We start from the raw sequence: 24,630 nt of genomic DNA, 5'->3' as shown, positions 1-24,630 counted from the left end.
AGCAAATGAGGGAATATTTCAAAAAATCTTGTTACAGATATCGCTTTCTGCATTTTACAACTAACATGGATATATTTTAAATCAGTAAAAGTATCGAGTTCTTCAAGTGTATCCAAGCGGCGCCATTTAGGAACATTATTACAGAAATGGAGGTGTTGATTTATGTGTAATAGCCTGTATCCATATTTATAAAATGAGAACTAAAGCTGTGTTATTAGTAGCTGGACTAAAATAATCTCTAAAGCGAAAATCAAAAGACCTGTACGCTTTGCCTATGTAAAATCTCGGACAGGCCTCACATTGTATCATACACACATGACTGAGCGTTTATATTAAGCTACCGGTCCTCCACGCTAATCCTTCATTTGAAGAAGGTCATATGAGGATACTTGTTAACAAGTTAAACCGGTAATAGCACTGCTTGTGTAAACTGAGGCTGAAACATGTAATTTTAAAGAAAGGGTTCCTATGCCGGCCGGTGTGGCCGCGCGGTTCTATGCGCTTCAGTCTGGAACCGCGCGACCGCTTCGTCGCAGGTTCGAATCCTGCCTCGGGCATGGATGTCTGTGATGTCCTTAGGTTAGTTAGGTTTAAGTAGTTCTAAGTTCTAGGGGACTGATGACCTCCGATGTTAAGTCCCATAGTGCTCAGAGCCATTTGAACCATTTTTGAGGGTTTATGTGCCTACGCTGTATGCAAATGAAATATCACATTACTTACGGATAGTGATAATAGGAAGGTATCTCGTTCACAATACCGACAGTTTTAACATAAATATTTCAAAAGTTCTGTTGGATGGACCTGACTGAACTGTGCCATCTGCTTCCTTCCACTTTCCTGTAGTGCAGTTGTGTTTATAGTATATCATACACGATTAACAGACAATAACCCGCTTTGCTATCTGAAAGTCACCCATAACGCTTGTTTCACGAAGTATAATTTAGCTTTACAGTAATCCGGAGCATTTTTGCTTTGCTTATTTCCTCCTGACATTCCTGAATTTAATTCTACTCATTACGATGTTATCACTTCATATTTGTTGTTGATACTATCTTTAACATTTTCACGTTTTGCTTTTATCGTTGCTTTACCAAACAATTTCTTTTACTTTTCACACTACTATAGCAGTTTTTCTCTCATCTTTGTGGTACCTATTGTATCTCAGTTAACTTCACAGACTGACGCTAATGAATCTGTAACAGAGTGAAAGAATGACCCTAGAAAAAACTTTTTCCCGTGAAATCTCGAAAAGGGGCTTAGTCGAATCGTGCCGAATGTTATTCATAACCCTGCAGAAGAAAACTAGGGATTATGTTTCAGCTGTATGCTTCTTGACATAGGACGTCTGCTCAGTTCTTACATAATCCTCTTACTTACCTCTCACTGGGATGAACTGGAGATACAGAACTGAGGCATTCCTCAAAACGCGGGTCCATTATGTGATATCCGTATACACATATGATCACCATAAATATTCCAAGATGAACAGTGTAATCTTTCGGAACTTGATGAACAAGGGTTCTGACAGTAAGCTTACAGAACGGGACAAATATGAATAACGTGAACACAGAAATTTCAAACCGCTACTGGCCATACCCCAAGAGTACTTTATCAATCCGATTATCAGTAAAGAATGTCATTAAATTTTTGTGCTCAATTTATTCCGATGTGTCTCTTAATTAGCTCGTATGTAGCTTTAATCTACCATCTTCATTCTTCTATCTTTCGCACTGCATAGCTTTACCTTCCTACGCTGTCTTATTTATCTCTAACTGAAGGTTTGAACAGAATGCAAAATTGCCATGAAGGACTATAATCTTTCCCTCTTATGCATTGGAAAGTTATCCAAACAGTTTTACGTACGGTGCCCTCTTTGTGGTTCTGGGTTCCTCAAACGTGTAGATCATGTGTTTGGATCACGCGGTGTCCAGGCTTGCAGTACTGGGATTTACGAAACATAACTCGGAGTAAATGGTCCCTTCTATGATACAAACACTTTTTCTCAGCTGGTAGCGAAGGTCTTACCTTTATCTGCACCTCCTCCCATTTGGAATAATTTGACTCTGATTCCATATCCTACTGTATGTAGTACAGACACGGTAAATCAAGGTAGGTCAGAAAATTGCATAGCAGTATGGTTTTCTTTAGGTACTTCATTGGCGTGCGACATTGTTTCGTCTAGATCTCACGACTCCAGTTCTTTACGACGTCTGGCAAACTGGCGTCCTAAAACATTGATCGGAATTAAGACGCCAGTGAAAACCAAATAATCTAAACATCGACCTATGTTGCCATTAATAAACTCCATACTGTCCATTTTAGCTTCATTCCTCCATTTCTGAAAGCTTCCAACCGTTATTTCGGTAGACAACATCCCCATCACATAAAGGAGATGCTTTTCCAGCGTTGTCCACGTACAATGTTACCTTCCATCAAACGCCATACTTAGATCTGTCACAATGGACATGGCAGGATTACATGAGACATAATTAATACATGATATGACATATGAACCCAAACTCTCATGCAAGATTAATTGACGTTGTATGTGTCAGCCGGCCGGAGTGGCCGAGCGGTTCTAGGCGCTTCAGCCTGGAAACGCGCGACCGTTATGGTGGCAGGTTCGAATCCTGCCTCGGGCATGGATGTGTGTGATGTCCATAGGTTAGTTAGGTTTAAGTAGTTCTAAGTTCTAGGGGACTGATGACCTCAGATGTTAAGTCCCATTGTGCTCAGAGCCATTTGAACCATTTGTATGTGTCATTGCCGTTCACGACCTTCCGTTTCGTGGACATAATGAGGGAGAAAATTCTTTTAACAAGGGTGTTTGTTTGGGTCTCATTGAGTCACTATCTCAGTATGATGCTACATTAAGTAATCATCTTCAGACGTACAGAATATTTCGTGGAACTTCAAATACAATTCAAAATGGCCTATTACTTGCAGTCCGTGAGGTACTTCTAAAAAAATTAAAGAAGAAATTACACAGCCAATATTAGTTGCTCTGTTATTAGACGAACCATTATATATATAATGAATTCTTCTCAACTCTCAACGACACTAAGGTATGTGAATTTTGAAACTGGAGAAGTTCACGAAAGGTTCATCTCAGTTACTGATGTTAGTGCAGACAGAACAGCCAATGGGTAGCTTTAGCACGTGGTCAAGAGTGTCGAAGAATTTAGTCTTAAGCTGGTTGCTCAAACATTTGACGGTGCAGCCATGGTAGCCGGCCGTTCGGGTGGGCTAAGAGCTAAAGTTCAAGAACTATAGCTAAAGGCCATATTTGTTCATAGTTTCAGCCACACTTTAAATCTAGTTCTGTCTCAGTCAGTCTCTTACATAAAAGAATGCAGAATATTTTTTCAGACGCTAACAGGTTTGGGGCCATTTGTCCACAAATCCTCAAAAAGAACGTATGCACTAAATGAATTTACAGTCAAAAGAATGCCAAGACATGCTCCAACTCGATTGAATTTTTTATCCCATTTGGTTCACACTGAGTACAAACAGCGAAGCTCATTTCTTGAATTTTGAACATGTACTGGATGAAAGCTGAAACTGGGACAATGAAACAGTAATCGCAGATCAAGGATTTTTGAAATTTCTGACAAGCCCAGAAAGAACATTTTTGCTACTGAAATTCAGCAGAATTTTTTGTTTCACATAGGTACTCTTTAATATTCTTCAGTCTAAACACCTAGATATTCTGCATTATTCACAAAAGATTCTAGATAAGGAAAGGGAAATACTCAACATTAGAAACCAGGCTGATTTGCTGTGGAGTGACACTTAGGGACAACATACTGATGCTGAAGATGAACCTCGTGCTAAACGCCGGCGTTGTAATGTACATCCGTCCATTTTATGAAGGTTCCTCCCTTGTGATATTGTTGACAGTATAGTTGTGCAAATTGAAGAAACGTTTGCATTATTGGATCAACTTGAATTCATATCTTTGTTGGACCCAAAGATGTATGAATCATACAGAACAAATTTCCCTTAATTTGAAAAATTGAGACAAACTCATAAGGATCTGTTTGATTTCGTTCGACTAAAAATGAACTATCCGTGTTACATGCATATGAAAACTTTAGTAATGATAACCCTTATGAACTTGTGAGATCACTGAAGATCTGACAATTAGTTACGGCTCTGCCTGAGGTGTATAAACTAGGTTTACTTGTTGTTACTGTCCCAAACTAAACTGCATCTGTAGAAAGGTCTTTTTCGGCATTAAGAATAATTAAATCGTACCGAAGGTGTACACGGAGTCAACAGCGTCTTTCTGGTTTGTCACTTCTATCCACAGAAGCGGATGTTCTTCACAGTCTAAGAAGCAGACGACCTTCTACGATGATGTAATCACTGAGTTTACAAGGCAAGAAAGAAGAATGGAATTTACATACAAATAAATATTAATATTAATTCAGTTCCATAGATAATTGTAAAATCTAGTTCGCACTGTACGGTCGCTTGTGGAGTATCGATGCAGATGTATATTTTTTGGACAACATTTCTAAGGATTCGTACAATGTAGCAAAAAATTCAAAGGGCTCTGAGCACTATGGGACTTAACAGCTGAGGTCATCAGTCCCCTAGAACTTAGAACTACTTAAACCTAACTAACCTAAGGACAGCACAAACATCCATGGCCGAGGCAGAATTCGAACCTGCGACCGTAGCAGTCGCGCGGCTCCGGACTCCAGGTCAAGAACCGCTCGGCCATCGCGCCCGGCTACAATATAGTAGTCCCTGTGTCACTCCGATTTACGATGCAAGGTTCCTTCAGATATGCATGAATGTCCGAAGGAACAGGCGCTGTAGCGATTACAGCCGTTATGAAATACATCGAAGGTATTCGCAGCTCGAATATGGACAAACTTCAACATTATAATATAACGACGAAAATGACAATTTGTGCCCGATCGGGACTCAAACCCGAATTTTCCGCTTAACGCTAGCGGTCGCCTTACAATGTGGCTATCCAAGAACGGCTCACAACCAGATCTAAACTTCCATACATCGTTCACCATGTGTCTATGAAGTGTATTCGTACATCTACAATATACACTCCTGGAAATGGAAAAAAGAACTAATTGACACCGGTGTGTCAGACCCACCATACTTGCTCCGGACACTGCGAGAAGGCTGTACAAGCAATGATCACACACACGGCACAGCGGACACACCAGGAACCGCGCTGTTGGCCGTCGAATGGCGCTAGCTGCGCAGCATTTGTGCACCGCCGCCTTCAGTGTCAGCCAGTTTGCCGTGGCATACGGAGCTCCATCGCAGTCTTTAACACTGGTAGCATGCCGCGACAGCGTGGACGTGAACCGTATGTGCAGTTGACGGACTTTGAGCGAGGGCGTATAGTGGGCATGCGGGAGGCCGGGTGGACGTACCGCCGAATTGCTCAACACGTGGGGCGTGAGGTCTCCACAGTACATCGATGTTGTCGCCAGTGGTCGGCGGAAGGTGCACGTGCCCGTCGACCTGGGACCGGACCGCAGCGACGCACGGATGCACGCCAAGACCGTAGGATCCTACGCAGTGCCGTAGGGGACCGCACCGCCACTTCCCAGCAAATTAGGGACACTGTTGCTCCTGGGGTATCGGCGAGGACCATTCGCAACCGTCTCCATGAAGCTGGGCTACGGTCCCGCACACCGTTAGGCCGTCTTCCGCTCACGCCCCAACATCGTGCAGCCCGCCTCCAGTGGTGTCGTGACAGGCGTGAATGGAGGGACGAATGGAGACGTGTCGTCTTCAGCGATGAGAGTCGCTTCTGCCTTGGTGCCAATGATGGTCGTATGCGTGTTTGGCGCCGTGCAGGTGAGCGCCACAATCAGGACTGCATACGACCGAGGCACACAGGGCCAACACCCGGCATCATGGTGTGGGGAGCGATCTCCTACACTGGCCGTACACCACTGGTGATCGTCGAGGGCACACTGAATAGTGCACGGTACATCCAAACCGTCATCGAACCCATCGTTCTACCATTCCTAGACCGGCAAGGGAACTTGCTGTTCCAACAGGACAATGCACGTCCGCATGTATCCCGTGCCACCCAACGTGCTCTAGAAGGTGTAAGTCAACTACCCTGGCCAGCAAGATCTCCGGATCTGTCCCCCATTGAGCATGTTTGGGACTGGATGAAGCGTCGTCTCACGCGGTCTGCACGTCCAGCACGAACGCTGGTCCAACTGAGGCGCCAGGTGGAAATGGCATGGCAAGCCGTTCCACAGGACTACATCCAGCATCTCTACGATCGTCTCCATGGGAGAATAGCAGCCTGCATTGCTGCGAAAGGTGGATATACACTGTACTAGTGCCGACATTGTGCATGCTCTGTTGCCTGTGTCTATGTGCCTGTGGTTCTGTCAGTGTGATCATGTGATGTATCTGACCCCAGGAATGTGTCAATAAAGTTTCCCCTTCCTGGGACAATGAATTCACGGTGTTCTTATTTCAATTTCCAGGAGTGTATATTCCCGTACAGGGGACAGAAGGGAGACATTTTACTTGAAAGTCGAGATGCTATAAATACTATATTGTAGAGCCCGTGTTACTCCGATTTACGATGCAAAGTTCGAAACGTATAGGCGCTCAAGCGCTTCTGCTTACAAGGTCACTGACAATATTGAAATCACTACTGGGGCCAAGGAGCAGAGCAAAGTGAAGGTAAATGACACTGGTTCCCATACTGTTCTTGATGGTCCTTGTGTTTTCGTACGTGTTATTTTGAATTTTTCTGTTTTTGAGAGTAAAAATTTTCGTCATGGTAATGGATGGCTCACCGGTGTTACTGTTCGCTGTGTACTGCTCGCTGTGGAAATATCGCGAATATTGGTGACCTTGAAAGTTACTGAGAATACATTTAATGTATTCCATAATGGCTGTAGTTGTATCAATGTCTGTTCCCTCGGACATGCATGCGTATCCGAAGAAACCTAGCATCGTAAATCGGAATAACACAGGCACTCAGTATTTTACGAGGGCTGGAACTTAAATAGTGCCAACTACTTATTCACAACCGATACAAAAGTGTTCAATGTTTTGACTTGCTACTGTCCTTCAGAGTAGTCACCAGCGTTGTGTAGAATCCGTTGCCAGCGATGTGGAAGGTGTAGTACACCGTTGGCAGAGCCTGTCCTGTTGATGGTGAGAATGGAGCGGTCTACTGGCTATCGAATCTCTGGAACAGTTCTGAAGCGAATGCCACGAAGTGGTTCTTTCATCATTGGAATAAAATCAAAGTAACACGGACCTAAGTCTGGGGAGTATGCTGGATGGTCCAGTACTTCCCAGTCCCATCGACCGAACAGAGCAGCCTCAGCTTGCGCTGTATGCGCCCGCGCATTGTCGTGCAAAATGATGGGTGGGTTGAGGAGAAAGTGTCTTCGCTTGTTTCGCAAAGCTGGTCGCAGGTGATGTTCCAAAAAAGAACAGTAACACTGTGCACTGACGATCTGCCGTGGAGGAACGTAATGCGTTAGGATAACACCATCACAGTGGTGCACGAGAATCACCATAACTTTAGACCGCTCCATTCGCACCATCAATAGAACAGGCTTTCCTAAAGGTATACTACGCCTTCCACATCGCGGACAAAGGGTTCTGCACAACGCTGGTGACTACTTTGAAGAACAGTAACAGTTGCCAACATGTAACTCTTTTGTATCAGTTGTGAATAAATAGTTGCCACTATTTAAGTTCCAACTCTCGTATTTATCCGTCGACACCGGGCACGCGACATTCAAGTAGAATGTCTGTCCTGTATAGGAATACACGTAATGGATGTACAATTACAGCCTGTAGACGCTTGGTTGACGACATGTGGATGTTTGTGGCGAGTAATGAGTCGAGCTTAGATATCTAAATTGCCCATAATCTACAATTGTTGTCCTCGTTAATAGCTGTAGTTTCATTTGCCTGTGTCATGGTTCGCCCCCCCCCCCCCCGCTCCTCCCCCACGAATCGAATTCTCCCTCGGGCATGGGCGTATGTGTTGTCCTTAGCGTAAGTTAGTTTAAGTTAGTTTAATTAGTGTGTAAGCCTAGGGACCGATGACCTCAGCCGTCTGGTCTCATAGAACCTTACCACCAATGAATCTAACTCACTTGCCAGTGATGTAGATTGAATTACTTGGTACAGGACTTCGTATCGTGTACAAACTTCTTTTACTTTCCTTTCGGGCTATATGCTCGACAACATCACTCACACACTCATTTCACCGCCAGTTCCTACTTCTCCTAAGTCTTAGTACTTGCTCGCTTGCACCGTTCTCCATAATTCCCTTACCGCTCTAGCAAATTGCTGTACTGCCTTTCGTTGCCTTCTACCTTTCTGGTAAATAATAGCGAATGGTGTTGGCATCTCTTCCACATAAACCTCCCTGAATGGCGACAAACCTGTTCTAGTGTGTACTTCAGAGTTGTATGTACTTATCACGAAGGATAGATACCTATCTCAATCGGACTAGTGTGAGCTCACGTAAAAGTTAAGGATGTTCCAAACTGTCCGATGAACTCCTTCGTTCTTCCATGAGCTTGTGGGTGAAGTGGTTTGGTTCTCAATTTCTTTACCTTTAGTAACCGATACATCTCTTTCATCAGGTCTGACATGAAGTTCGTCCAATGTTCCGAAATTATCGTCTCTGGCACCCCAAGCTTCAATATCCACCTAACCACCAATGCTTATGTGATTATGACTGCCTGTTAGGCCGGCATCGGCACCAACTCCACGTGACCGGAAAAAGGTCTACTGTGGTCCGTACAAAGCTATTACCAACTGGTGTTCGGCTGAATAGGCCTAACACCTCCACCTCAATGAAACTGAACGGTTGGGTTGCTTCCGTAGCCCCTGTAACAGTACCTTGTTCTGACTCAAATCTCCTCGCTGTGCACAATCCACAAAAATCCGAAATATCGATCGATGTCATCTTTTCTTTCATTCCAGCAATAGTTTTCCACCAGTTTCCTATTCGTCACCTGATCCAATAATACTTGATAAAGCATCTCACGTAACACTTGTAGCTTCAGCTTCGCTGCCACCAACACTCACGTTCCCAATTTCGTTTCTCTACATAGTAATCCGTCGTGCTTGTTAAATCCCTGTTGCTTTCCATACTGCTTACACTCTTCGTCAGCGCTCTACACTGCTCGTGTCTCCAGAGTCGTGATCTACGGCCTGTACTACACCTTAGCCCGTCTACATTTCAGTGTTTTTTTTATCCTGGTTTGTGAATTTCTTTGCACTCAAATTCACTGTGATTCAATTCCCACCTCATCACTCTACAGGCTTCCTCCTTCAAACCAAGTAATCATATCAGAGCAGCAAGGTCAGTCACTATCTTATGATTCATTCTGTAGATGTAATACCGGAAGTATGACACTCACATATAAAAGTAAGCATATCCTCTTTTTTCGACTATGTTGACACAATGGCAACAGGGTGTTCTTGGATGTATATCTACTGGTTCAAAACACACCCCAGAACATAATTCGGTGCATCACATAGTAATATGACGTCCTTCTGAAAATCTGGATCACCGACAGCAGACTCGACCGGACTCAACGTCAATACCCTTTTCAGCTAGATATGTGCTTCCTGGAATTCCTCCAATCATAAAGACTTAGGCCTCTTCCTTAACAGCTGCGTATCTGGCCTGGCAATGTATTGAAACCCGTTCACGAACTTTCTATAATAATTTGAGAGTCCGAAAAGAGATTGCAGTTTCCAGATTACTAGTGGTACCGGAAAACCTTAAACCGTCTGAAGTAACCTCAGATCATTTCTCACACCGTACTTACTAATGATATGGCAAGGATACGTAACCTGTTGCAGCTAAAAGTGACATCTTTCGGTACTGAATGTCAAATCTTTTGAATACTTCCCTCCGTCTTTGTCTACACTATTGCATATCCCTTGAAAAGAAGATTACCTTATCAAGCCATACGAGACGCTGATGCTATTTCAATCCCTTCTGCACTCTGTCCAACAATAGTTGGAATGCTGCCTGTTCATTCTTCTATGCAAAGGTCCTGCTTATACACTTAAATCGTCCAGAAGGTGCTGGGAACGTCATTTTCAGACTGTTTTTAGGAGCACCTTCTAACTGGTGGCTTCCACTTCTTAACTCCATTGTCAAGCAGCACTGATTTCTCCGTAGGTTATCAGTAGTGGTGCAGAAACTGCTTTGTCCCACTACAGTTATCTATCCTTCTCGTCATGGTCTTACCTGGACAGGCATCTGTCGTACCTTATTGCTCAGGTGGCTGCAACCGCAAGAACACCGTCAGTTCTTTGAGCCATCCATACACTTCTTTGGCACGATAAAAATTCGTGACAACCCTCCCTACCCCGGGGACTAGTACTTTCTCCTGTAATTTCATCAGCCAACTATAGATATATAAATTCCACCAAAACTGCTTGCAGTAATCGTGGAAATCTGTGTGTGCATGAACGCCTAGGGGACCAAATTGCAGAAGTCATCGGTCCCTAAACTCACACACTATATTAACTAACTTATGCTCAGAACAACACACACACCCATGCCCGAGAGTGTACTCGAACCTCTGGCGGGAGGGGCCACGCAATCCCTGACATGGAGCCTCTAGCCGCGCGGCTGTGGAAATTTGTACAGATTCCGGTACGCAGAAGCTCCGTTTCCTATCAGAATTCTCTGTTGTCTCACTGACTTGGCAGGCATGGCACCTCGTGGAGAAATCAACTCCTGAAGTTCTAGCAACTTGTCTCTCATCTGTGTCCTGTCTGTTACACTTCAATGCTTCAATTTCTCACGAAATGCAGTCTCAGCAGAATCCTGTCAACACCACCTCTGTGGCTATTTTACTCACCCGGAATCTCCAATGTAGACAGTAACATTTCCTTTAACAGCTTAATCACTTCGGCGTCAAAATTATCCACATTGACAGGTACTAAACTGCATCCCAGTGGCACATGACACACATCCATGTGAATGAAGACAAAATGTTATTGCTCCTGCTTTAACTAGACGGTTTTGTATATTGGACATTCCTCACAGCAGATAAACACTGACAACAATTTCCCTGGCCGTAATGGCTTCCCATAAAGTTCTACTACAGGTCCTCGAAGGTCTGTTATAGAATGATGTTGATACATAAAGTCCAACCCTGGTATCATGCTTTAGCCCTCACTTACATGAGACACCACACCTACACATCTATCAAACCTTGTTGGCCCCAACGGAATACTCATTCCTACTGATCCCAATGGTCGTATATTACTACCCAACCCAATGAAAATTATAAATGATTTGTTACAGTGCCTACTTCCCACTAATTTTCTTCAGGCCATTGATACATGCATCCCTGAGTCCAAGGATACATTATATTTCCTACCATCTGTCACACCCATTATAGCACATTCCTCTCTTACATTTGTTCTCACTGCATTTACTTTTACTGGGAACTCCTGACGGCGGCCCTGGTGTTCTCTCCTAAGGATCCTTACTTCAACATGGACCACCTATAATACTATCCTCATATCCTGGTCGGTGATCTACGCCTTCCCTACTACCAGTCCCACAGAATTGTTGACCACCTCTATTAACACCATCGCTCCTTCGCGGCTGGTGGCACTGTCTGGGCGTATGTCCTGTTCCTACACAGTTAAGATACTTTACATTCTATGCAAAATCATGTCTTCGCGACCTCATCCCTGTCAATCTAAAAATTTCCTCGTATTCCAGCGCTAACCTAAGCCCAGCATTGAAATCCTTAGGCGGCCGCTCGTCGGCATCTGTGACCGGGTAGTTCTAAGCGCTTCAGTCCGGAACCGCGCTGCTGCTACGGTCGCAGGTTCGAATCCAAGTTAAATACCATAGTGCTAGAGCCATTTGAACCTTAGGCGGCCCCAAACATACGCTCCAAGAAATCCCCGGTGCCCAATCATTCAGAAAAGCATCAAGTGCTTGCTGCTCGGTCTCCTATAGTACCACTTTGTTCACCTTGTCATAGGTGTGAATATTCAACTTCCTTGTCCTATCCGCGAAGTCCTCCACTGCCTCATTATACCTCCAGGACACAATACCCAGCTGCTCCCGTGCCCTATTCTGCTTCCTGTACCATTGTTCCAATCGCAGTCTCAGTTGATCAAGCATCTCGTCATTACGTAATACTTCTGTGCACCTTACGTACAACTTCACTCCCCCCTCCAAACGCAACCTCGCAATCAGCAATAACAAGTTATCCGAACAATGCCCTAAGTTAGCTATGAGTTGCGATCTTCTACGAACGCTACCACATCCTCAGATGCCATATAACAGATGGGAGAAACAAGGTTAGCAACAGCCAGATCCACCCTTAGAACCTAAGACGTTAACACTTCATTGTAGTGATCTCTTTCCGCCAGTACATTATTTACGACGACATTACCCATTCTTAAACTAAACTATCTGATTCTCTAACGATTGAAAACCCTTCTCACTGTGGACACCATGTGTCCCTGATTTTGCCTCTGTCTAGACCTTACTCATTTCCACTACCCAGAAAAACAAAGAGGAATAACAGAACTTGTTATATGACTTTGCATACAACGGTGAGGAGAGGTGGTCTACAGAGTGGTATGGCAACAGTCCTCGTAGGAAAACTGGACAGGAGCAGAAATGATTTGCGAACAAGTTAACACAACAAACAGAAGATTTACTTAACTTGTATTTCTCCAAGAGCACAAAGGGTCACTACAAATAATGCAGCAAGAAAGAGAGTTCAGCTTATACAATAGCAACAAGGTTGAGGCTCTCTGAAATAAAGCGCGAACGATGGTGTCGAAGCCCAACTAGGTGGCATCTGTGTAGCGTCATATAGCGAAGTGACCCCGAGCCCACCTGGGCTATGTGGCTCCCAGCGGCCATCCCATGTCGGGGTGGAAGCAGGTGCTCGTGGTACGAAGCTGTTTAAGTCGTGCTTCAAGGGGCATGCTCCATTGTGTCCTATGGGTCCCGAACCACCGCTGTCGGCGTGTGACGAGAACTTGCAGTTCCGTTGCGAACTCCTGAGATGCCGCAAGGGTGGTATCAATACCTGGTACCCAAAAAAACAATTTTGGCAGGACAGGAAGTTGCACAGGCTTTCATCCCTTTCATCTGTCTAATTGTGAGCAACATGGATTCCTGACACTGTCTAGCTTTGTGCTCAAAACTATTACATGCAGAGTAGTTCACTGTAACCAATTCAGCAAAATGGGCAGTGTGCCCAAGCAAATTACATTGAGTACAACACACAGACACCACTCATCTCTACAATTCCCATTTTTCTGTGATCAGTCTGCATGATACGTGCTTTCCGCAAAGTCTTGGCAGGTATCCTCAACTTGAAAATGGCAGCTGTATCCTTTGTGAAAGACGCCTACGACCGTATGCACGAGCAAATATCACTACAAAATTTCTGATTATTCGTTAACTTTAAGTTGAAAGTTTGAATAACTTAACTGGAATGGTAACGGAAATAAGACGTTGCTGTGAGACCAAGAATTTTATATAACAACAATATTTTATTTAATAAAATCATGAAACCAACTCCATCACTCCCTTTACTTTGGGTGGTAGACAAAACTGGTATTGTTCAAGCCAAGCTAGTGGGTGTATCCCGTTCACCGAGTTGCGGAAGACATCGCATTTTAGCACAGAGAGAAAGTCTTTGTAGTCAGACCCTCCGCTTCCCTACCGTACGAACCTACATATGGGTTTCTGTGTTCTTTCCGATATTTCCCTACATCCCTACGCTCTCTAGTTTCTTCGTAGTCCTCCTCATGTCCGGAATCACATCAACGCTACTGTCTTGTGCGCCTTTGCGCACGTGGTTTCCCTTTTCGGTTCCGCACGCGAGAAGATTCTCCACATGAACCACGCTTTCGCATACCTCGTTTATAGCGTCGCGGTGTCGCCTGTTGACCTCGCGTAGGCCTTTCTGAAATCTCCTTAATAATTTGATTTCTTCATTATTTATTGCATTCAGCAACGAAGCGTTGTCGCTTCTCTCCGATGTTGTAATATCTGCAACCTTTTCCGCGAGTTTTTCTAACTCTTCTTTCGCCTTCTCTATTTCCTCCCTATTTTGTCCTTTTACCGCTTCTACTTTTCACTCAAGTTCCATGATTGCCCTGGTGTTTGCATCGACATTTTCTTGCGTTGAGTCGATGGCTTTATCCGTTTCATAATCTTTTTCTTTTCGCTATTACATCTTTATCTTAATGTTTGGAGTTCCTTTTCTAATTTCTCTCCACGTTTTCTCATTTCGACCTGAACTCTTTTCTGTCCTTTTTCGACAGCGCTTAATCTACTACCTATTACCACAAATTTTTCGTTGACCTCGTTTACAACGTCCTTTCGAACGACCTCAAGCAGCGGCGTATTCTCTTCAAATCTCGCATTGACTCCGGTCATGGTGCCCTCGAGTTTTGAGTTTAACTCCGTATCTACTTCACGCATAAAGTCCTGGAGTTTTGAGTTTAATTTCGTATTATTTTCTTCCTATTTCGCCATACTTTCTTTCATCATCCTAACCAACTCATCCACCTACATGTTATTCGGGTTTGTGTTAGCCTACGTAGTCTACTCGCTATTGTCTCGGTTTCGTCCGCGCTCGCGCTTGGGCCCGAAGTCGCGCTCTCGGTCGGGGAGATAGCCTGCGCTATTTCTGATTTCAGCATTACTGCAGCTCAACTGAAGTTGGGGATAATCCCGTTGCTTGTCCAACCTGTGCCTGTCTCCTCTCTCTCCGCGGTTACCTGATTAGTGGTAACTTCGTCTACGCCTGACCTATTTATCCTCGCACCGCTCCCCGATCGACCATGTGTTTCCATTTTGCATACTGGGATCATACTTTCGCACGAAGTACGTAGTTAATAGAGTTTCGCTCAAAGAAAAACAAATTCCCTACCATGACTACGAGAATCACGACGAATTATTTTTCGTAGTCGAGGGCAAGCTGTAATTACACTCAATCTATCAAAGTCGTCACACGCTGCCTGACATTTTTTTTGTCACACGCAATGTAATTTAAAATTCCGCAAAATACATGAATACAACACACAAATAAAATTGCCCCCAAAATCAGACAAATACAATCACAAAACATCGCGGTATATGCAACGCAGTATTTGTATCGCCGATTATTCACAAACAGGAATTGTGACACCTGCGGAAATTTAATCATTTATTGGTACATCCTAGCAATCTCACAGCATCACAAAAGGGTTCCTAATTTGAACGAGATCTTAGGCTAAGGGGACGCCATTATGTATGATACTTGCTTTCCGCAAAGTCTTGGCAGGTATCCTCAACTTGAAAATGGCAGCTGTATCCTTTGTGAAAGACGCCTACGACCGTATGCACGAGCAAATATCACTACAAAATTTCTGATTATTCGTTAACTTTAAGTTGAAAGTTTGAATAACTTAACTGGAATGGTAACGGAAATAAGACGTTGCTGTGAGACCAAGAATTTTATATAACAACAATATTTTATTTAATAAAATCATGAAAATAACTCCTTCATCACTCCATTTACTTAATGGTACTGTTGTATGGAATGTTGGCCCGTCATCAGTGATACCAAAAAAATAGTAATTTTACGCAACATGACTATCTGTCCTAACTAAGATGACTATAATAGCCATACTCACCAGAGTCTCAGCAGGGAATGCCTAACCGTCTCCCCTCGTCCGGGGTCCACACACGGTGGCTGGAAGGGCTCAGTGAGTCTGTACAGCGTCTATTTGCCAACCTAACGGGCCCTGCTAACGCTCGGGGAACTTACGCCTCTTTGGTCCAGTGCAGTCGCACTCTACTTGATACAATGGTTGGCTAAACTGCATCCCCACATTCAGAGCACCCACAGCAAACAGCCCATGCATACGTCAGCAGACGACCCTCATTCACATTTGCAAACTATATTAAGAGTGATAGTATAACATAGAGCCGTGACAAGTCGTTCATTTTCTCCAGTTTGCAAAGGTAGCCTCGTATAGTTAAGTCCTCTAATCTTCAATCGTATGTTTACCACCACACAAAAGGAAAAATACTCTCACTCACCTCAACAATGAAGCTGTGGACCATGGTTTAGATGATGCACTTAGGTGCTGGTACTCCTCTGCTGTCGATTTCCGGCGACCTCGGCTCTCGACACACCACTCTGTAATTTCAGTGAGCTGGTGATAGAGATGAAGGACCAAGGACCAAGGACAAACTCTGTAAACAACTACAAAGAACTTTGTTGATATTGATACGTGGCGCAACGAGACACGCATGGCTGTCCTCGCTGATCCTGGCTTGGGGTGTTGTATGAAAACCACCTGGGACTACAGTTGAGTTAGCGCCTCACGTTCCTGAGACGGGCAGCCTCTGTAGCCCCAGTTGTTGAAACCATAGGCGCGTCGTTTTGTACTGTGATAGCGTCCTAGTTGGGAGACGGCCCCTCGGCTCTGCACGCGGCCACGGTGGTAATGTGTGGAGACTGCTGTGTGCAGGACTCACCCGCTGCCCTCCGAGAGAAGCATCCATCGGCCATCATTGTGGCGCCAAGTCCCTCTAGTAATTGAGTGTTGGATTTGGCTGGTGCGGATGACACTTTGGCAGTTCTGAGACACCAAGTCCCGGGAAGGGCTTGGTGCTGACAATAGGTGCAGCCTGATTTCGAACCTATGGCTGCAGCCAGAAGTGGTAGCACTTCCTTGGGGAACGTCTGGTATTACTTCTGTTGCAATCGATGACTTTCTGTCAGATACTATGAACAATCACTTCTCTGGGAGGAAATCACGAATGCATTAGCACAACTAAGAGGATATTCCATAGGCATTCAATCTGATTAGAAGTATCTTGTGAGCGACTTTATCAAAAGCCTTCTAAAATTCTACAAATATGGAATAAATTTGAGATTCTCTGTAGAGCTGTTTCATTACTTCACGAGAATAAAGAGCTGGTTATAATGATCAAGAATGATATTTTCTGTACCCTCGCTGACTATGTCAACAGATCGTTTTTTTTCCGACAGCTTCATAATATTCGAACACAATATATATTCCAATATCCTCCCGCAAACCGACGTAAGTGGTACGGATCCCTTATACAGCGGCCTACTCCAGTGTCGTTTCTTGTGTATTGGTGTGGCCTGTGAAACTTACCAACCTTTTGTTACTGGATGCTTTTTCGAGCAAGTGCTTATATATGATTGCTAAGTACGGATCTATTATAACAGCCTACTACAAAAAGAAATTAAATTGTTATACAATCTGAGCTGGAAGACTTGCCTTTATTAAGTAATTTGAATTGTTTTGCTATACACAGCATATCTACTCGCAGCTATTCATGTGTCGAATTCTGGAATACTTACTTCGTCTTCTTTGGTGGAGGAATTTCGGAAAACCATTTATAGCAACTGCGCTTTAGTGGCACTGTCATCGGTAACACAACCTTCGCTGTTGTGCAGTGAAGGTGTTGATTGTGTCCTGTCGTTGGTGTACTTTACATATGACCGTAATATCTTTGGATTTTCTGCTAGATTTTGAGACAGAGTGTCTTTGGGAAAGCTATCAGAATCATCCCACATTGAAAATCATCCTAAATTTCCAAATTTTGTAAAACTTTATCAATCTTCGAGATTCTGCGTTCTTTTAAACTTGTCATGCATTCTTCATTGTTTCTGCAGCAGTGTGATGACATCTTTTGGGTACCATGCGGGATGAGTTCCTTCTCTTATTAATTTATTTGGTATAAATCTCTAAATTTCTGTCGATGTTATTTTTCTGAATTTAAGCTACATCTGGTCTACACCCACATAGCGAGTCCGGAATGAATGGGGACTATCTCTTAGGAAGGCGTCAAGCGAAATTTTATCTGACTTTTTAAACACTTTACTACACATTAAGCTGTAACTTAGATCAGTGTTAACAATAAGCGAGCCATATTTATTTCGATAAATGAGACTGACAGTGATATTTAAGTGCTAAGATCGAATTTTAGTTCGCGATCATAGATCTGCAGCTATACTTGCGTATTACTGTAACGGACCTGTGCATATTTTGTTCTGGAAATCAGTATGTGTTTATAAAAATAATCTTATCTCGATGCAAAGACCATTAATTTTTCCGAAAGATCAAACATTCCCCAGTTTGTAATCTTCTCCATCATTGATTTGACCGTGTTATGTTTACATACTTACTTGTGAATATCGAAGTTATACTTGCACATTACAAAAATTATCAGTTTAAGTAATACAATACATTAAAAGTCGTCAAAATACACAATTTTTAGTATGATTTGGTGTCGAAAAATGCGATGTCTATGATTAAACATGCTAATACAATTAGGTTCAAGATCAAACAATACATTAGGCCGTCAACAGTGCTAATTATACTTTTCTAGATGCGTTACCTTCTTCTCTCATAAAATTTTGCTTGGTTAGTACATTTTTGTACTACTATTTACACATATTCATTTAGTCCTGAGGCGATGTGTCAACTATTACTGCAGCATGATATTTTAGCGACATCTGTTTTTTATAGTTTTAGATTTAGAAATCAGTGTTTTGATCGGCATCCCACTTCCAAAAACGGACCTTGGTGTAAATCATATTGGTAAACTAGTTTCTTCTACCTTTATCAACGACACTATGCAACGAAAAAGTCAACACATTTATTATGCTTCCGCACATGTCCCTCCATGTTTACACCGGCAGAACGGACTATGGTATGCCTTTCTAAGCTACCGTTGCCTCACTGTTCAACAATTTCACGTAACTGCGCGAACAGCTGTGAGGTCGTGATAGCTTCCGGTGAGACTGCATTACAAGGAACACTTCGTTTAATGAACCCTACCTAATTGGAAACAAATTCTAATTTTAAGCTTGAGTTCTCTTAAAAATATGGTGAAATTTTGACAGTGAAACACTCATACAACGTCGGCAGACAAAGCTAGAAAATGCACAAATTAATTGTGTAAAACCGTTGTTTGGGGTACCTCAAATAAGTCAAGAGACAGAGTAGATATATTATTTCAGTCTCAACGATCTAGTTGAACGTTTAAGACTTCCCGTCTCTTCACTGTCAGCAGAAGTCATCTCTGTTACACTGGTGGCCATTAACATTAAAACAGCAGAGAGTTAACAAATGAACGAAACTTTACGTTTTTTCATATACAGTGTGGTAGGAAGGGTACATGATCAGATATGAAGGTGATCTGTGGAACTACATGGTACGAAGTTGGGCTGGGTTGTTTGGGGGAAGAGACCAAACAGCGAGGTCATCGGTCTCATCGGATTAGGGATGGACGGGAAAGGAAGTCGGCTGTGCCATTTCAAAGGAACCATCCTGGATTTTGCCTGGAGACATCTAGGGAAATCACGGAAAACCTAAATCAGGATTGCCGGACGCAGGATTTAACCGACGTCCTCCCGAATGCGAGTCCAGTGTGCTAACCACTGCGCCACCTCGCTCGGTCACAGGGTATGGAAATTAGTGTGCATAGCTATCACCTCTATCAGAAACCACGGCTGAATGCCGGCAAGACAACGGGTCGAACTGATCTTAGGTCACAGGCATGGTACATCATTCCATCGCGCCACGAGTCAGTTCCAGAGCTCATCAATCACAGTGGCCGGTGACTGGCGGTGTGTTAGTCCATCGGTAACTTAGGACCAGCTGTTTTTTTAAGGACATCATTTTCGCCATTCACTGGAGAAATTACTTATGTCACAACTAAAATTTCACCTTTAGTACCATTTTCAGATGATACTGCAAATGATTTTCTTTCACCATATGTCGTACTTTAAAATCCTCTGACATGTATACATGTTGTCAGCAAAAATAAGCCGTTTCACAGTGTTCATCGCTACAAATCAACCTTCTAGCGCGCTGTTTACGTGTAAACTAAGGCCGTTGGCGAGGAAATACATTCACAAGTCAACAGGGCCTATTTTTGACGACAACGTGCACACGTGTCGAAGGATTTTGAAGTCTGACATGTACCGAAGCAAAATCTTTTGCAGTACCACTTGAAAATGACTCGAAGGTCGAAATTGCAATTGTCAAGTAAATAATTTGTATAGTAACCGACGGAAATAAAGTCTTTAAAAAATCTACAAGACTGTGAACCCCGTCCATAACAAGTTAATCACTACCAGATGTTTTCAGTGGCCGAGAGACCTGGAGAACTTGCTGCATAGGCTAAAATTCCAACACTTTCCGGGTAGAAGTTGGTTCGTTCTCATCGGAGGGTTCACTCACAGACACGTTCGTCATGATGCTGTACGTAGAGACGGGATTCGTCTAGAGATAAGATTTATGACAGTTTAGTGTCCAGTGTCTTCGCCTTCCTCTGCTTCCGTGTCAACGGAAACTGCTGCAATGGTTTCCTCGCTGATAGTCCGCAATGGTTCAGACGTCATCGCACGGCCTATGTGAGACTCGTCGTGCTGAAAGATAGTCCATTTCCTGACCCGAGGAAGGTGACGTGACTGTCCGCATCGCCGTGGAAGAACGAACAAAATGCCTGTGTTATCATGTATGGCATTGAGTATAACTTTCCTGAATTCACGGATTCACATGAGAGACGCGGGATACCGACCGGTGTGAATAACATTGTCGCAGCACAAGGAACACAACGTTGATAGGCCACGATCCTCTCGCTATCTATCTCCGTGCAGACAGGACTTTTCTCCTGGAGCAATACATATTAAGATCTTCTCACAGATAAACAACATTGATATACGAATTCTGAATAGCATGTTTATTGTTTAACCATATAAATCGATTGCACATTGCATTATTACTAAATGCTTTGGATTGTTGCGCTGAAATGCTAATAATTTCCGTATCATATCGGTATGGACATTTCATGTCAGTTTGTCGTCTGTTGGAAATTTCCTTCACGGTGTTGTACTTTTAATGGCTAGAAGTGAACTACGAGAACGTGTTGAAAAGTAGTGGCTCCGAATTTATAATGTGCAAACTCGTACAGCTTTTTAAATACAACAAACGTTACTAACATTCCTCATTTTCAGCCTTTATACTCTCATATTAATTTCTCAATATAGTTACCCTGGAGACTAAACACTTCTCCCAATGAGAGACTACTTTTTTGATACGGTCACTGTAGAATGTTTGACTTTGGTGACTGAATCACAACCTCACCTTTTCTTATACCGATTCATCACTGTCAAAATTATGTCCTCTGAGGAATCCTTTGAATTTTAAAAATAGATGAAATGGTATGGGGCCAAGTCGGGAATATATGGAGAATTATCGATGACATTGCACCCAAGACGTTGGATTCCTGCAGATATCCCAGTGCTCGTATGTCGTCTGGCAGAGGTTGCTCTTTGTGTGGAGGAATTCTTCGGAATCGAAATTCCATTGCAGCACGTTGCTTTTCACGCAACGACAAAGTTACGTTATGCACAGCCATATTACACAGTACAATTCGGGGCCCACTAGCGGCAGAGGGCTGCAAATATGTACTGGTAGACATGAACCACTCGCATATTATAGCGAGTCGGTGATAACACTGATTAAATTTTACACATAATGTGGAGACTGTACTTCATCTTAATCCAAACTTTTTTGTTTTAAATTCCTCTGAAATCTTCATTTTACCTTCCAGGGGGTAGTTGCTCCATCTTGGGGACCGTTGACAAACAACTAAGTGTAGGAACTTCCCTAGACAAAAAGTTACTAAAAGGAATTAATTCGTCACTATTCGTTTCAGCTTTAAAGAAACTTTACAATGGAGTGACATGCTCAGGCAGAATACAATTTATACGTGATTGCCTACAGCTTCATGATCGTCCCAACAAAGAATATGACCATCGGAGACACATAGTTTGAAAGATGTACGCTTGACACCACAAAAGTCAAAGTCCTCTATAGCACAGTCGCAAATCAAATACAACATGACTTTTTCCGGAATACGTTCATGTTGTTGTGGCCTTCAGTCCTGAGACTGGTTTGATGCAGCTCTCCATGCTAATCTATCCTGTGCAAGCTCCTTCATCTCCCAGTACCTACTGCAACCTACATCCTTCTGAATCTGCTTAGTGTATTGATATCTTGGTCTCCCTCTACGATTTTTACCCTCCACACTGCCTTCCAATGCTAAATTTGTGATCCCTTGATGCCTCAGGACATGTCCTACCAACCGGCCCCTGCTTCTTGTCAAGTTGTGCCAAAAACTCCTCCCCAATTCTATTCAATACGTCCTCATTAGTTGTGTGATCTACCCATCCAATCTTCAGCATTCTTCTGCAGCACCACATTTCGAAAGCTTCTATTCTCTTCTTGTCCAAACTAGTTATCGTCCATGATTCACTTCCATACATGGCTACACTCCATACAAATGCCCGCATCTCGTGGTCGTGCGGTAGCATTCTCGCTTCCCACGCCCGGGTTCCCGGGTTAGATTCCCGGCGGGGTCAGGGATTTTCTCTGCCTCGTGATGGCTGGGTGTTGTGTGCTGTCCTTAGGTTAGTTAGGTTTAAGTAGTTCTGAGTTCTAGGGGACTGATGACCATAGCTGTTAAGTCCCATAGTGCTCAGAGAGCCATACAAATACTCTCAGAAACGACTTCCTACACTTAAATCTATACTCGATGTTAACAAATTTCTCTTCTTCAGAAACGCTTTCCTTGCCATTGCCAGTCTACATTTTATATCCTCTCTATTTCGACCATCATCAGTTATTTTGCTCCCCAAATAGCAAAACTCCTTTACTACTTTAAGTGTCTCATTTCCTAATCTAATTCCCTCAGCATCAGCCGACTTAATTCGACTACATTCCATTATCCTCGTTTTGCTTTTGTTGATGTTCATCTTATATCCTCCTTTCAAGATACTGTCCATTCCGTTCAACTGCTCTTCCAAGTCCTTTGCTGTCTCTGACAGCATTACAATGTCATCGGCGAACCTCAAAGTTTTTATTTCTTCTCCCTGGATTTTAATACCTACTCCACATTTTTCTTTTATTTCCTTTACTGCTTGCTCAATATACAGATTGAATAACATCGGGGAGAGGCTACAACCCTGTCTCACTCCCTTCCCAACCACTGCTTCCCTTTCATGCCCCTCGACTCTTATAACTGCCATCTGGTTTCTGTACAAATTATAAATAGCCTTTCGCTCCCTCTATTTTACCCCTGCCACTTTTAGGATATGAAAGAGAGTATTCCAGTCAACATTGTCAAAAGCTTTCTGTAAGTCTACAAATGCTAGAAAAGTAGGTTTGCCTTTCCTTAATCTTCCTTCTAAGATAAGTCGTAAGGTCAGTATTGCCTCACGTGTTCCAACATTTCTACGGAATCATATCTGATCTTCCCCGAGGTCGGCTTCTACCAGTTTTTCCATGCGGCTGTAATTAATTCGCGTTAGTATTTTGCAGCTGTGATTTATTAAATTGATAGTTCGGTAATTCTCACATCTGTCAACACCTGCTTTCTTTGTCAGAGGGTATTTCGCCTGTCTCGTACATCTTGCTCACCAGATGATAGAGTTTTGTCAGGACTGGCTCTCCCAAAGCCGTCAGTAGTTCTAATGGAATGTTGTCTACTCCCAGGGCCTTGTTTCGACTCAGGTCTTTCAGTGCTCTTTCAAACTCCTCACGCAGTATCGTATCTCCCATTTCATCTTGATCTACATCCTCTTCCATTTCCATAATATTGTCCCCAAGTACATCGCCCTTGTATAGACCCTCTATATACTCCTTCCACCTTTCTGCTTTCCCCTCTTTGCTTAGAACTGGGTTTTCATCTGAGCTCTTGATATTCATAGAAGTGTTTCTCTTTTCTCCAAAGGTCTCTTTAATTTTCCTGTAGGTTGTATCTATCTTACCCCTAACCCCTAGTGAGATAAGCCTCTACCTCCTTACATTTGTCCTCTACCCATCCCTGCTTAGCCATTTTGCACTTCCTGTCGATCTCATTTTTGAGACGTTTGTATTCCTTTTTGCCTGCTGCAATTACTGCATTTTTATATTTTCTCCTTTCATCAATTAAATTCAATATTTCTTCTGTTACCCAAGGATTTCTACTAGCCCTCGTGTTTTTACCAACTTGATCCTCTGCTGCCTTCACTACTTCATCCCTCAGTGCTACCCATTCGTCTTCTACTGTATTTCTTTCCCCCATTCCTCTCAATTGTTCCCTTACGCTCTCCCTGAAACTCTGTACAACCTCTGGTTTAGTCAGTTTATCCAGGTCCCATCTCCTTAAATCCCACCTATTTGCAATTTCTTCAGTTTTAATCTATAGTTCATAACCAATGGATTGTGGTCAGAGTCCACATCTGCCCCTGGAAATGTCCTACAATTTAAAACCTGGTTCCTAAATCTCTGTCTTATCATTATATAATCTATCTACGTTCATAACATGCGGAAAAGGAATCATTACTTGAAGTATCACACAAAAATTGTCCTGTCTGTGTCCTAGACCTGCTCCCAAAAGTGACAGAATCTGTTCCGCAAATAAATTTTGCTTTACTTCGCGTAGGATCTTCTATATAGAATCCTTAGAGAGAAGCGTTTGATGGTCGTCACTAGAACTCAGTGGAGAACCTGTTGGTGTCCTATGTAAAGTGATTGAGATAAGATTCCAAT

This window comes from Schistocerca cancellata, chromosome 4, assembly GCF_023864275.1.
Source record: "Schistocerca cancellata isolate TAMUIC-IGC-003103 chromosome 4, iqSchCanc2.1, whole genome shotgun sequence".
Lineage (NCBI taxonomy): Eukaryota > Metazoa > Arthropoda > Insecta > Orthoptera > Acrididae > Schistocerca > Schistocerca cancellata.
Note: the sequence above shows the minus strand (reverse complement) of the source record.